Genomic DNA, 13,207 nt, shown 5'->3' with positions numbered 1-13,207 from the left:
GGGAAAATCTGCAATCAGCACATTGGAAAAATTAATTGTATTCATCCGTTTATTATTTCAAAACATATTCCCACATAATATTACGCTTGATCATTCATACACCCGCGATGTCGCGCTCCTTTAAGGGATCGTTTTAACGTGGTTTTACAATACTTAACATGATCAGGATTTTTGGGTCCGATCACTGGCTGCTGACCAGAAAGTTAAAAAAAAAGAAAAAAGAAAGAAAGAAAAAAGAGGTAACCGATCTGATCACAAGATGGAGCAATCACTTTATATTATTTATTCATCTATTTATTTTAGTTCAAAGGGGCGAGTGTATAGTAAAGACCAATTAAATCTTTCAGCCCTTGGCAGGTCAGAACATTTTCACTACACTTTTGTAATGTTTTCTATGCATCAGTAGTAGAATTCTTAAGCATTTTCGCCGATGTTGAACAATCTTTGTAATCCCCAAAGTGGTCAAAGTAGAGGGAGAAACAAGAAGTGTGATTTGAATATAAAACATGTATTCATAAACATGCAGAACATGATTTTTAGTGAGAGTGAACTGTAGCTGCCTTGAAAACATAAAGTCGACAACAAATACAGAGCTAAAAAGTTTAGTTGGAACCTTTTCAAAAATATTTTACAGAATAACTTCATTTGTGGATTTATGAGCGGTAACTCCTGCATCGCAGGACGAAGTTAAATGGGACAATGAAATTGTACAAGTCTTATTCCGTATTGATGGACATGGGACTTTTTGGCAAAATGTAGACATTTTGAAGTCAGTGAGTGCGTTATGAAGCGAGGTTGATACATTAAGTTTCACAAAGATAATTCAAGCAAGTATATATGCGGACAATAGGGAATGTGTATTGTGTCGTTTTCATTGGCATATGTGACATTGCGGTGGCACCTCAAGTATTTGAGGAGCTTGTTCCTAAATAGCAACCAAATGCTGCTTGCCTTTATTCTGATTTACTTCTAAGCACTTTAGCTATTTTTTTAAATACCGTGAGCGTGCTTACACCCAGACACACCCTTGCAAATTTGACTTCAATCACACACCGCTCGCCATGCCCCGCCTTGTAAAGGCAAATGCATGCACAGAAAGTCAACAATCCGTAATTTTCTAATAATCACCGCGATTAGTTTTTATTTTGTGATTAGAAAGATTTGTTCATAATGAGTTCATAAATTCATTGGGAAGTCTTTTGACATCTTCCCTGACTTAAACAAGCAGTGAAGACAGAATCATCCGTGTTAAAATAACACATGTAAGCAGTTAAGAAAGGTAAAGAGTACTAAAGTAAAGCAGGAAGGATCATGTTCCAAAAGTTCATTTGAGGGCGCAGGCCAAGAAGCACCAGGCTCAACTCACAGAGGTGCTTTTGACGAGCGTGTTGTGCTGGCATGGTGCGAGGAGAGAGCAAGCTGTGCCTGCCCGATGAGGCTGCATTCTGTCCAGTTAGCAGCAAATTTCTGGAGCAATATGTTGTCAAGATGATCTGTAAGAATAAAAAATGTGCCATTTTCTTCTTCCTTTTTTTTTTTTTAAATTAACAGACACGGCCACTTGATGATCTGTAAGAATAAAAAATGTGCCATTTTCTTCTTCCTTTTTTTTTTTTTTTAAATTAACAGACACGGTCACTTACAGTATGTAGGGGAAACTGCAGTAGTCCCTCTTACTGTCTGTTGTTTTTTTTTTGTTTTGTTTTTTTTTAAACTAGAAATTTCCCTTCAATTGACAAGGTTGTAAATTGCACAGACAATCAAACTGATCTATGATTGAGGACAACAACAGCTATTCATACCAGTGAACCACATTTTAGTGATCCAACAGATGAAGAATTGCTTCGCTTTCGCTGTAAGAGTGAACGGGTAACAGTAGGAATGGGATGGCACTACAACGTGGCAAGGGGGTGCTCAATTACCGTCAAAAATCTGTGTAACCACAGATAAGACCCTTGAGCATTTTATTTGATATTCTAAAATATACTGTCATCATGCTTAAAATTATACGAAACCCGCACGCTCTTGTTCACAGTTCAATGACTCATTTTAGCTCTTGGAATTTTTGTGGCTTCTTTACGACATTTTTTTGTTCAAAAGGAGATACCTCAGAAATAAATCTATTGAACAAAACACAGACTGGGGGATATTTCACTCCACTGTGAAATTGGCAGTTTCAGAGGTTTACTAATTATAGAAAAGAAAAAAATAAGTAAAATGGTGATTTTATTATACATAACAATATTAATCCCTCCAATGATGGATTCATGAAATGTATGCACTCTGGGTGCAAACGGTGGACATCAGTGTGCGCATTCTCCCGAAGACATAATTTTTGGCATCAGAACTCCGTAGGCTGTACTAAGGATTAGCAACCCTCAAATTAAAAACAATCGTGACCACTGACAGCGATTTATGACTGCCGTAGTCGTAGTAGTAATAGTAGATGAGCCACGCAAGTCACTGACAATAATTTAATTTCACAAAATGTGACGTTTTCTTTCAACATGGGTCACTATGTCATTGTAACTCCATGATTCGTAAATTATGGCCACCGTCAGTCATTGAATCACGCCACATATCTCCAGGTTACGCTAGACGGGAGTATTACTGCGTCCTGAAAGTGCGCAAGAAACGCGCATACTGAATTGACTGCCTGATTCCAGTCGTGCTGAAGCACCCGCAGAATATCACAGAGAATCCACCACCACAGTAGGTACAAGACACTGCGGCTTGTGGGATGGAATGGAATTTATAAGAGTGGGATGGAATGCCTGATTTGAGGAAAATTTGGAGTGGTCTGTTAATGTTTTCCAGAGCTGTAGGCAAAGGTTTTTGGAATAGTATGGGACATTTTAAGTAAGGCATCAAAAGTATTAATTCTCTTTCGTAAAGCTTGCATCTGTCAAGCGTCCCATAAGCCAAATCTGCGAATATCTTTTTTTGCATCCCCGTAATTAATGGTAATAGACGATGGATTGTGTAAAGCATGACCATTAATGCTCCACTTTTTCCTTTGGGAGGTGTAAACATCTAGTCTCGCTGCCACAGCACACTTAATGAAATATTACAGACGCTAAATGTCCAAAATACAACCAGTCCGGGGTTGTGTGCATATTCTTGCTCTTGTTCGCTTCAGCATGCGTAAGGAGAGAATCGATCGGCACGGTATTTTGGATTTTGTGGAGGTGATCACGAGTTCACGTTTGATGTCGATAAATCCTAAAACTATTTTGCAGAACGCTTTTATACGTTCACAGGGTGAAGTGGACAAGTGTAGAAACATGCATTTGCATTTTGGTGGCGACTGGTCGCCGCTTTAGACAACAGAACTGTTATTTGAGCAATATTCCCTCGCTGGGCTCCCTGCTGTGACAGATGCTGAAAATAAGACGAGCTCCAAAAACACCTTAAATCACTACAGAGTCTTCTAGGGGGGGAACATTTTAGAACTGATGTCATTTTTACATGCAAATCTGTTATATAAGTGCCAATGTTAACGTCATCGAAGTGTCCCTTTAAACTCAATAGTCATCTGCAAGAAACATGTTGAAACACATGAACACAATTTCTTAATATTACTTTTGTCCAAGGGATTATATGGGCAGGAAACTGTCTGAAGTCTTCATTGTATACTAATGAATAATATCTGTATTTTATTTATCTTTTTTACATTGTTTGTAAGTTCCTCATGAAATGTAAACTTTCAAAAGCATTCTAATAGTATGAATGTTTTTTGCAGCATATTACTAATATCACAGCAGGTGGTTTCGAGGGCTATCATTTATTTCGAATGAATACTGACAACTTTGCATGCTTGTGATTCAGAACATGCTTGTTTGTGGTAGTGTAGCAAACTCTTCTGTTCTGTTGGTTATTTGCAGTGCTGAGAATCATTTGTTGACAACTACCTCTAATTCATATTTACGTTTTTAATAAAAAATATTATTTGTATGTAATAAAATCTATAATCCGTGAAAATAATTGATCATTATAAAAAATGTAGAAGTAGTATTGAGGAAAAAGTGTCTCCGATAATGGATGGAAGGATAAAACAGCAGAGTATGCAGAAATCTCAGGAAGATTTGCCGAGTATGTATAGTAGTAGTAGTAAATTGTGCTGGGTTTATAGATGTAAAATTTAACACCTGCCAGAAATGAAATATGACAACTTAAAAAAAACACGGAGACCCACTGCTGCTTCCAAAGGTCCCTAAATTGTCATCTGATTCATGGATTGCCCTCTTTGTAGCCATCTGGTCTGCAGTGATATGCATGAAGGAAATGTTTGAGAGGCAAGAAAGGTCAAGCCACCTCGACAAAGATTTGATGTTGGCCAATAACTGTGTAACAAATGGGTGTCATTTCAGTTCAGTTCGGAACCTAAAATCATATATATATATATATATATATATATATATATATATATATATATATATATATATATATATATATATATGAAAATCGATTCACGCCATATTGGTTGTGATTGTGAGAGTGTTTGTTTGTCTCTGTGTTCCCTGCGATTGGATGGCAACTGCCCTGAGACAGCTGGGATAGGCTCTAGCACCAGACAATAGCTGAACATCATCAAGGGCAGGGGTGTCAAACTCATATTTGTGGACGGGCCACATCGTAGTTGTGGTTTCCCTCAGAGGGCCGGTATGACTGTGAACCCATATAAATTGTAAGTAATTGTTCAACAATCTTTCAATTTATTTTAAAAGGGGAGGATTGGTAACAAATAAATGGCAATATCTCATATCTCAGTGTTGTTAAAAGTGAAGAAAATATGCTAGAAACAGGAAGTTGATGCAGATGATTTGCCCTTTGCGGGCCACATAAAATGAGGTTGCGGGCCAGATCTGGCCCCCGGGCCTTGAGTTTGATACTTGTGATCTAGTGTAATTACAGCGAATTACTTTACTTCTAATACAATTACTGACTTTTTTCTTGTTGTTGTTGTTATTCTCCGAAATAAGGGACAAGCCTAACCTCCTGTGGACAAAAAATGCAGTCAATCAAGGCACTTGCAAATACAGCTCATTTTCTATTCCTAAAAAAGTAAATGTTTTAGTTTCTTTGACACAAGATTCAAAGACAATGAGTCTTGAGCCGTACAGTCTCATAAAGCCTCATAACACCACACATAACACCACAATATACACGGACAGCCTCTTCCTGCTATCGATTGGCCCACAAGTACATGAATAAACCTTCAGGGTGGTGGGGGGGGGTAAATGTTGACCCAGGAGCACAGCTCATCTATTGTGAGGCCCTGCAGAGTGAGCAGTGCGGATGTTGGTGCGCCCCGGTCCGAGAGAATAGGAACTTTCAGGAAGGGCCAGAACACGGAGCCGAACTCTCCAGTGTGTCACAGCGTGTGACAGCAACACACTGCTGCTTTTGTTTACCGCCACGGAGAATCAGCCAGTGCTTCCCACAGGAAAAACACTCCACGAACAAAACGTACAATTGTTATGGAATCATAGTAGTCCAGTACACCAAATTAGTTATGGACGGCCATGTTTGATATCCATGACCCTTTTCCTGCTTTATTTTTAGAAACTGAAGACTGCTCTAAGGAAACCAAAGGCAGGCATCTCAAGGCTTTATTGCTGCAGATCAAGCACAAGGAAAATACATTTTCAAATACAAAGTTAAAAAACGTTGTCTGTCGACAGAGAGCCTTGGTGGGGTTTTACTCTGTGTTGCCGTATTGTTGAAATGCATATTGCTTCATAGTTGCATTTTGTTTATTCTCAGTACTGACAAGGTCAGCATAAAACAAATCCTCCAGTCAAAATGTGGCCATATAGCGTGTCTTTCTCCCTCGCAGATCAACAGCTGCACGCCTAATTTAGCACCAAACTACATGCAGAAGGGAGTCACATACGTGCTAAAATAAATGTTCCGCATTTTGACATTACAACAGAAGAACACATCAGGTATTATTTAAACGTTCTTATTATGTGTAATAATAACACTAACAATAAAACTGTCAACAAAAGCTTAAACAATTGTCACAAGTTAAATTTATAGTACCATTCATAAGGTACTGAAAGTTGGTAATATCTAAAAGGTTTCAGCAAATTCATTGGCGAGATTTCTTGATCAATGATCACAAAAAAAAATGGTTACATTTTCGAAAGAATCTCTAGCCGTCATAAAACTATAATGCAGATCTCACAAAAAATGTAGACGCAAAGTTGAATGCAAGCAAATAATTCCACAAAGTACAACAGATTTTGAGCCAAGTTCTCTTTCAGGTCTAATATCAACCAAGAATGAAAGCTGGGGTGAAATGTGGGGTGAATGAGTGTGAGACCTGGATCCGAGTTGCATGAGCAATGAGCTGCTGTTTAGAAATGTACAAAGATGGAGCATAAACTAAATTGGCTTCAATGTATTGTTGCAATTGCGGTAGTGCATTGTCACTGAAAGAACCCAGAAAATCGGTAATTTATGTAAGTTTTCTGTGCATGAGGAATTGCTTGAACTATAAACACTCAAAATGAACTAATTAAAAATAAAATATTAAAATAAACAAATTGAGAGAGAGAACATACTGTAAACAAATGAAAAAAATTCAAAACTTTGAGTGCAATTCAATTAAAGTACGTTCCCAAAAGGCATGATGATTTAATTGAAAAATTATTTAATTTTATAAACTCTTGCTGCATCAGCATCACTGTTTTGTTTTGTTTTTTTGCATAAAAAAAAAGTGAATTGGACACACACGTTCTCTGGGATAGAGGAAATTAATTTGATGCTATCAACAAGTTCTGTGAATTCAACCACCAGTTCAGAGCTCATTCACATTTTAACTTGATGTCACCATAGAGAGTCAGTCCAATGTGTTCTGGAGTGGTGTAGAAATTCTCTGCATCCTACTTGGACAGCTCTCAGCCGCGGTGCAAAGTGCAATCACAATACTTAGCATGACTATTATGACCCTCTTATGAAAGCTCCGAGGAATGTGATCTTCATCCTGCCCAAATTACATTCAGTGGTACGTAAAGTTTTAGGTGATGCTAAATGTGCATGACGTTCACGTCCGTGTATCGAAATCAGAAACAAAACGCTGACAAAAACAGACAAAAATGTGGGTGACAGTAAACGACTTAGTTTCAAAGCTGTGCGTGAGTCTAAACTGTAGCAGTCGCTTACCTTGCACCAAGTTTGTAGTCACAGCAACCTGTCAGACGACACAACCTCGCAGCTCCAACGCAAACTTTCCAAACGATGCTTTTGTCTCTTAATCCGATTGCTGGCCTCCAGGCGGTTCCCAGTCACAGCCGCTGGGATGACAAACGCTCCTTTTTATGGCTGGTGGTTTGGGGTGTCTTCTTTACTTTCGGGGTGTACTCTGTGCGTCTCTGATGGTGATGATGAAAGTGGCTCGACGTTGAGAGTTTGGACGAGCAGGAAATGAAGTGGGGGAACATTAATCTCTTACTGACTCCTACAGGCGCGGCGCGGCGCTGAGGGGGTTTTTATTGCCGGAGGGGAAAACCGACGGAATTGGAATTGACAGTGAACCATACAACTTTAGGTCAAAACTAAACGAGACTTTCAAAATGTAGGGGGAGGAAATGCACTCTATTATAATACAATACCGTATACTTCCATTTAAATGGGCAAAATTGTGATGACTTTGGCAACAATATAAAAGAATGCTGGAAAACAGTTAGAAAAAAGAAATTATATGTATATACACACACATACACACATATATATATATATATATATATATATATATATATATATATATATATATATATATATATATATATATATATATATATATATATATATATATATAATTTTTTTAACTGTTTTTTTAATGTTAATATGGTTCTTAATATTTGACAAAGTATGTATGATTTAAAAAAAGAAGTGAAAAGTGTATGTGGCCGTGGATACGGTTGGTTTATATAATCACATGCAAATTTTTAAACGTGTTTTGATTTCGGACAGCATGGTTATCACAATGGCCTCACAATACAGAGGTGCAGGTTACAATTCCGGCTCAGGCCTTCCTGTGTTGAGTTTTGCATGTTCTCCCCGTGCCTGCGTGGGTTTTCTCAGAGTAATCCAGTTTCCTCCCACATTCCAAAAACATGCATGGTAGATTGTTTGAACACTGCAAATCGTCCTTATAGGTGTGAGTGTGAGCTCGGATGGTTGTTCGTCGATGTGTGCCCTGCGACTGGCTGGCAATTAGTTCAGGTTGTTCTCTGCCTACTGCCCAAAGAGAGCTGGGATAGGCTCCAGCACACCAACGACCCTCGTGAGGATAAGTGGCTTCGATAATGGATGTTTTAATTTAGTATCACATCAATAAATTATGTTTGGACTGAAGTTGTATTCAACTTTACTCTGAATACAGTATTCAATTTGGTAAATTGAGCAGTGTGATGGACGAGTGTGCTTTATTTGTTGTCCTCCCATATTACAAAAACATCCTCTGCAATTGTATTGTCCATTACTGTGATTGAGTGTGAATGGTTGTCTCATTGATTGGCGAGCAGTTCAGGGTGTGCCCCGCCTCTTGCCCAAAGTCAAGTGGGACAAGCTCCAGCTAATGTGTGACTCTGCAATGAACACGTACTATAAAAAATAGATGGATGACTTCTAACATTTTTTATTTTGGGAAAAAAAAAAAAACACTTAACAGGCAGTATCATTTGTAATGGCCGTCACGTCCAAATTATAGATGCCAATCATTTTGTAAGAATACTAATTTAGAAAATATATTTTTGTTCATCATGCAATGGTTTACTGGGTTAAACATCTAAATGAATAAAATATTGGTTCTGGTAAATTCCAAGTCAAGTCAAGTCAATTTTATTTGTATAGCCCTTAATCACAGACAGTCTCAAAGGGCTTTACATAACCACAATCGACATCCCCGATCTTAACCCCCAGGAGGGCAAGGAAAAACTCAAAAAACCTCATTAGGGGAAAAGTGAGAATCCTTGAGAAGGGACCACAGATGGGGGAATCCCCCTTCCAGGATGACCAGGCTGCAATGGATGCCCACAGCACAGTGGCTTGCACATCTGCTTCACAAGTTTGGAGGTTCACGACTTTGTGTGGGTCCCCGATGTAAAGTTTACATGTTCTCTCTAGGTAGCCCCACATTCCAAAAACATGGATGCTATTGCTATGCTATTGTACTTATGCATCAATGTGAGTATAAATGGTTGTTTGTCAAAATGTGCCCTGCAATTGGCTATTGCGACCCATCCAGGGTTCACCCATCCTCTGGCTCAAAGCCAGTTGTGATACGCTCCAGTTGCACCCGTGACCCGAACGAGAATAAATGCAATAACAAGTGGATGGCTGGATTTGCTCTAAATGTGTCAATATACTTGGTCTTATTTCTCCATTATTATTGTCATTATTCATGACATGCAGTCACATTTATAGGCAGTATTAATGTTAGTGTGTTATTGTTTTGTAATTAACTAAACATGCATGCCGACTGAAACTAAATAATGATGTTGGTGGTAAACTGTATTTAATTCAAAGGATGTGGGAGTTGCTTTATGATTGCTGTAAAAAGTAATTCAGAGTCTATATAGTGCAATTCACATTAATAAAAAACATTGAGTGGCAGTGTCAGCTCGATCATGTAACAGCCATTGTAATAAACTAAATATGTTTTTAGTGAAATCCTCAATGTAGTTAGTTTTATATGCTCTTGCGATTTTGTAAGTATTACTTCCAAAACTTTTCTTTGTAAAACTGTCATCACATGGACCAGAAACAGAGATTAAACAAATGTAACACATTCTAACATTATTGTTCATGTAATATTATATCCATGTAATTTAATTGTGGAAACAACTGAATCTATTGTTTTTACACTCATGCAAATGTAATCAATTTCAGAGCGCTCCCTCTACCATATGATTTTATATTGTGAATTTAGCATCAACCAATAACATTCCCAACCAGTGGTAGGCCCGGCAGCTTTTTGCCTCGGGAGTGACAATTCTCTGAGCTATGCATCATGCACTCTCATAGACTTGAGAATAGTGAAAAGGCATGCATCCAGGTGTCACCTCTAACTTTCTGACAGCAGGGGCTATAATCTGATTGTGATTTGGCCATTACTCTCTGCAGGAGTGTTTCGCACATGATGAGAGAGTCGCCATGGAGGAGCATAAGGGGCTAATGACTTAATAGCTCGTGTGGGATGAACCTGGACGGCTGCCAAATAGACCTGCGCTAATTACAGCGCATGGCTTGAAAAAAATAATAAAATGGCACCATTACTGTCGTCATATGCTCCACTGGTCTAAACCACCTAGCCCAGGCAAAAGTGCAGTCAACTTTCAAGACGACGGCTGCAGGTTCAATTCCGAGCTTTGCATCACTGATCATCCTTAGTTTGCTCAAGGATGGTCATGGGCGTAATAATTGACCTGTCATTGGTTGGTTGGTTGAATTGATGTTTGATTGACTGCATAGGAAAGAGAATAATTGAATAATCATGTGGCCTACTCAAGCCAATGAGAGTTTTCATTGCAGCTCAGCGAGGACAACATGGCAACAACTTCCTCCGGTGAACATTATTCTGCTCAATACAAAACGGGCATTATGATAGGTGTTTAGGTTCCAACCTTATTAAAAGTACGAACTACATCTTGGGTACTGATTCATGCAAAATGCTATCAGTGAATCACTTTAAAGAATAGCACATTTGCTCAAATTACCCTAAATTATATTATTAAGTGACAGATGGTGTAATGGTACATCCGCCTAACTTTGGTGCCGGTAGTGTGGGTTCGTTTCCCACTCAGCGACACTGTGAATGTGAATGATTGTCTATCTCTTCGGTATACTGTATTTGATTTGAGAGTGATTGGTGTTCAGGCTAGGGTGTAGTTTGTGTTTGATCCAAAGACATAGGATAGGTTTGAGAATCCTGTGACCCTGAATTGGATATGTGGGATAGAAACTCGATGGATGTTGAAATTCATCTGAAGACTGATCCTGTTAATGAGTTCTCGTGATGTGTCACTATCCAACATTTATTTATTTATTTTCAATAAATTCATGCAAGTGTTTACATTTTTTAAATGATCACATCTACAACATTCCTAAGAAATCACAATGTCTCACCACTGGTCAACTAGTTTTAGAACATCCCTGGTTTAAAACTGTCCTTGAAATCCACCCATCCAATTATAAATCAAATTCAAAACATAAGAATCAACTTACTTATTGAATGGATATTCCACAGTTGAGCGCATTTTGTCTAATGTTCATTTCTGACTGATAGTGTGCCATGAGTGGATGAATATGCTTTTGTGACGGAGAACTATGGCTTCCGAAATTGGAGGCGGTTCATCTCATCCAAGCATCATCACATCAACCGGCTTTTGCAACACCACATTAACCACAAAGAAGAGAAATGAAATTCTTCTATACCACAAATTTGGACACCAACTATGAATTGACTGCATCTTGAAATTATGTCCATAAGGATAATAAAAATCAAATGTTCTGCCTTGACTAATGTAATAATGCTCAATTGTAGTTCAAGTGGTTGGGTTTATATGCAGACTAATGTATTGGGTATATATTTTTCACTACATAGAATTGGTGCAGTTGTTTTATTGATATGTGACATGCACAGATCCACATAAGCATCACATGATTTATCAAGATTGATATCAGTCGTCTATTCAGCACAGTTGTGAGTGTTTTACTTAAGAAATAGGGTCATAAAAAAACATAAGAAGTGGTTAAAATAAAGCTAGTTGTAAGCCTGCACATATAACACCAAAAAAGAGGTTGGGCTTAATATTTTGCCGAATTGCTTGCGGTGGTCTTGGCATTTGATTATCAGTTTTGCTTTTTGATGTGTTACAATGAGGGGAAAAATGCATATTCTCACACGCATATGTGTATGCGATGCAAAACTCCTAATTTCAAGTTTTAGGTTATGATGCAGAAATATTATTTATTGGATAAGGAGATGTAGTAGATAAGACTGTCTGGAAAGAAAGGCTCCTCTTTGGAGTGAGTCGGAGGAATGCGGGTGCAGGGTCCAGGCAGGCAGGAGTGCAAGGGATAACCTGAAAGCGACATAGGAGGCAGGCTGGCAACAAAATGAAGAGCATCGCAGAGGTAAAAAATGCTTGATGCAATAAACTCAACAAAAAAATGTTTTGAGGATTTTGCAGAATAGTCTAGCCCAAGAGTGTCTTAAAAACAGTCAGCAGCCAATTTGTTGGATAAAATGCAGCTGCTGGCAAGTTCCAACAGGGCGATATCTAAACCTTGCACAGACTCACGCACGCACGCACACACGCGTACGTTCTCAAGCCCGTGCACGCACACTAACACGCACACGCACACGCGTACATTGGGGAGGAGGGCGGAGCTTACACTGCAGCAACAGCATTACCTGACAACACGCAATTTATGCTTTATATGTTGTGCATTACTGTGCATTGTATATTAATTTTATAATCCATTAAATATGTTTTCCAAGTATCTCTTATGTGGTTGAACAACAAACCCAATATAGAGGATTTACATTCTTGAACCAAGATTAGCCCAAGGGTGTCTCGAGTGATGTCTTTCAAATAACACATCGGAGCTGTGAAGCAAGAAAAGAGTCGACATTGGTCACATCAGGGTGGCGTGCAAATGTCTGTCGTCAATCAGCTCTTTCCCCCGCAGTGACCACTGAGAGACTGACACAGGATTGTAGCGGGCCTGAGACACGGGCTTCCAAATTGTATGGAAACAACTATCCTAGCTGGGTTTTTGTTAACTAGCTAACTAAACGGCAATGCAAATTGTCATCATTTATATAATTACTTCCTTTGAGACGTATTTCAAAAATGTTTCCCTGTGTGGAGCTGCAAAGGGCCTGCAGGGCTTTTCCTCATCCATCCAAATGTCACATAGCTGTTGATTAAAGGGTAGAAAAGCTCTTTAGTTTTGGATAATAAAATCTCAAAAGGCACCTCACCAGTGGTCTAATGTTGGTCTTTTGAGGATGACATGAAGAGCAATTATTTGTAAAACAATTGCTTAAAACAGTAGTTCTTAGAGTTTGAGATGGTGCACGCTCCCTATCATGCCATATGACTATGAAAAACATAAAAATATATGCTTATCAATATGCTATATTTTATATTTATGATTAAATATAAATGAACTCATCGCCTTACCATAT

At 38.5% G+C, this 13,207-nt stretch overlaps 1 protein-coding gene across 2 annotated transcripts in view; it reads right to left on the bottom strand.

Moving 5' to 3' along the window:
- The window catches only part of tspan9a (tetraspanin 9a), a 180,973-nt gene extending 173,530 nt beyond the window's left edge, over nt 1-7,443 (bottom strand). For both annotated transcript variants that reach the window (XM_088298743.1, XM_088298744.1), the window contains exon 1: nt 7,171-7,443. The gene's annotated coding sequence lies outside the window, so the exon portion shown is untranslated. The remainder of the gene's footprint in view (nt 1-7,170) is intronic.
- Between the last annotated feature and the right edge of the window lie 5,764 nt (nt 7,444-13,207).

This window comes from Idiotropiscis lumnitzeri, chromosome 6 (assembly GCF_059441095.1).
Source record: "Idiotropiscis lumnitzeri isolate Australia: NSW breed Sydney's pygmy pipehorse chromosome 6, RoL_Ilum_1.0, whole genome shotgun sequence".
NCBI lineage: Eukaryota > Metazoa > Chordata > Actinopteri > Syngnathiformes > Syngnathidae > Idiotropiscis > Idiotropiscis lumnitzeri.
Note: the sequence above shows the minus strand (reverse complement) of the source record. Positions and strands in the feature narration are given on the sequence as shown.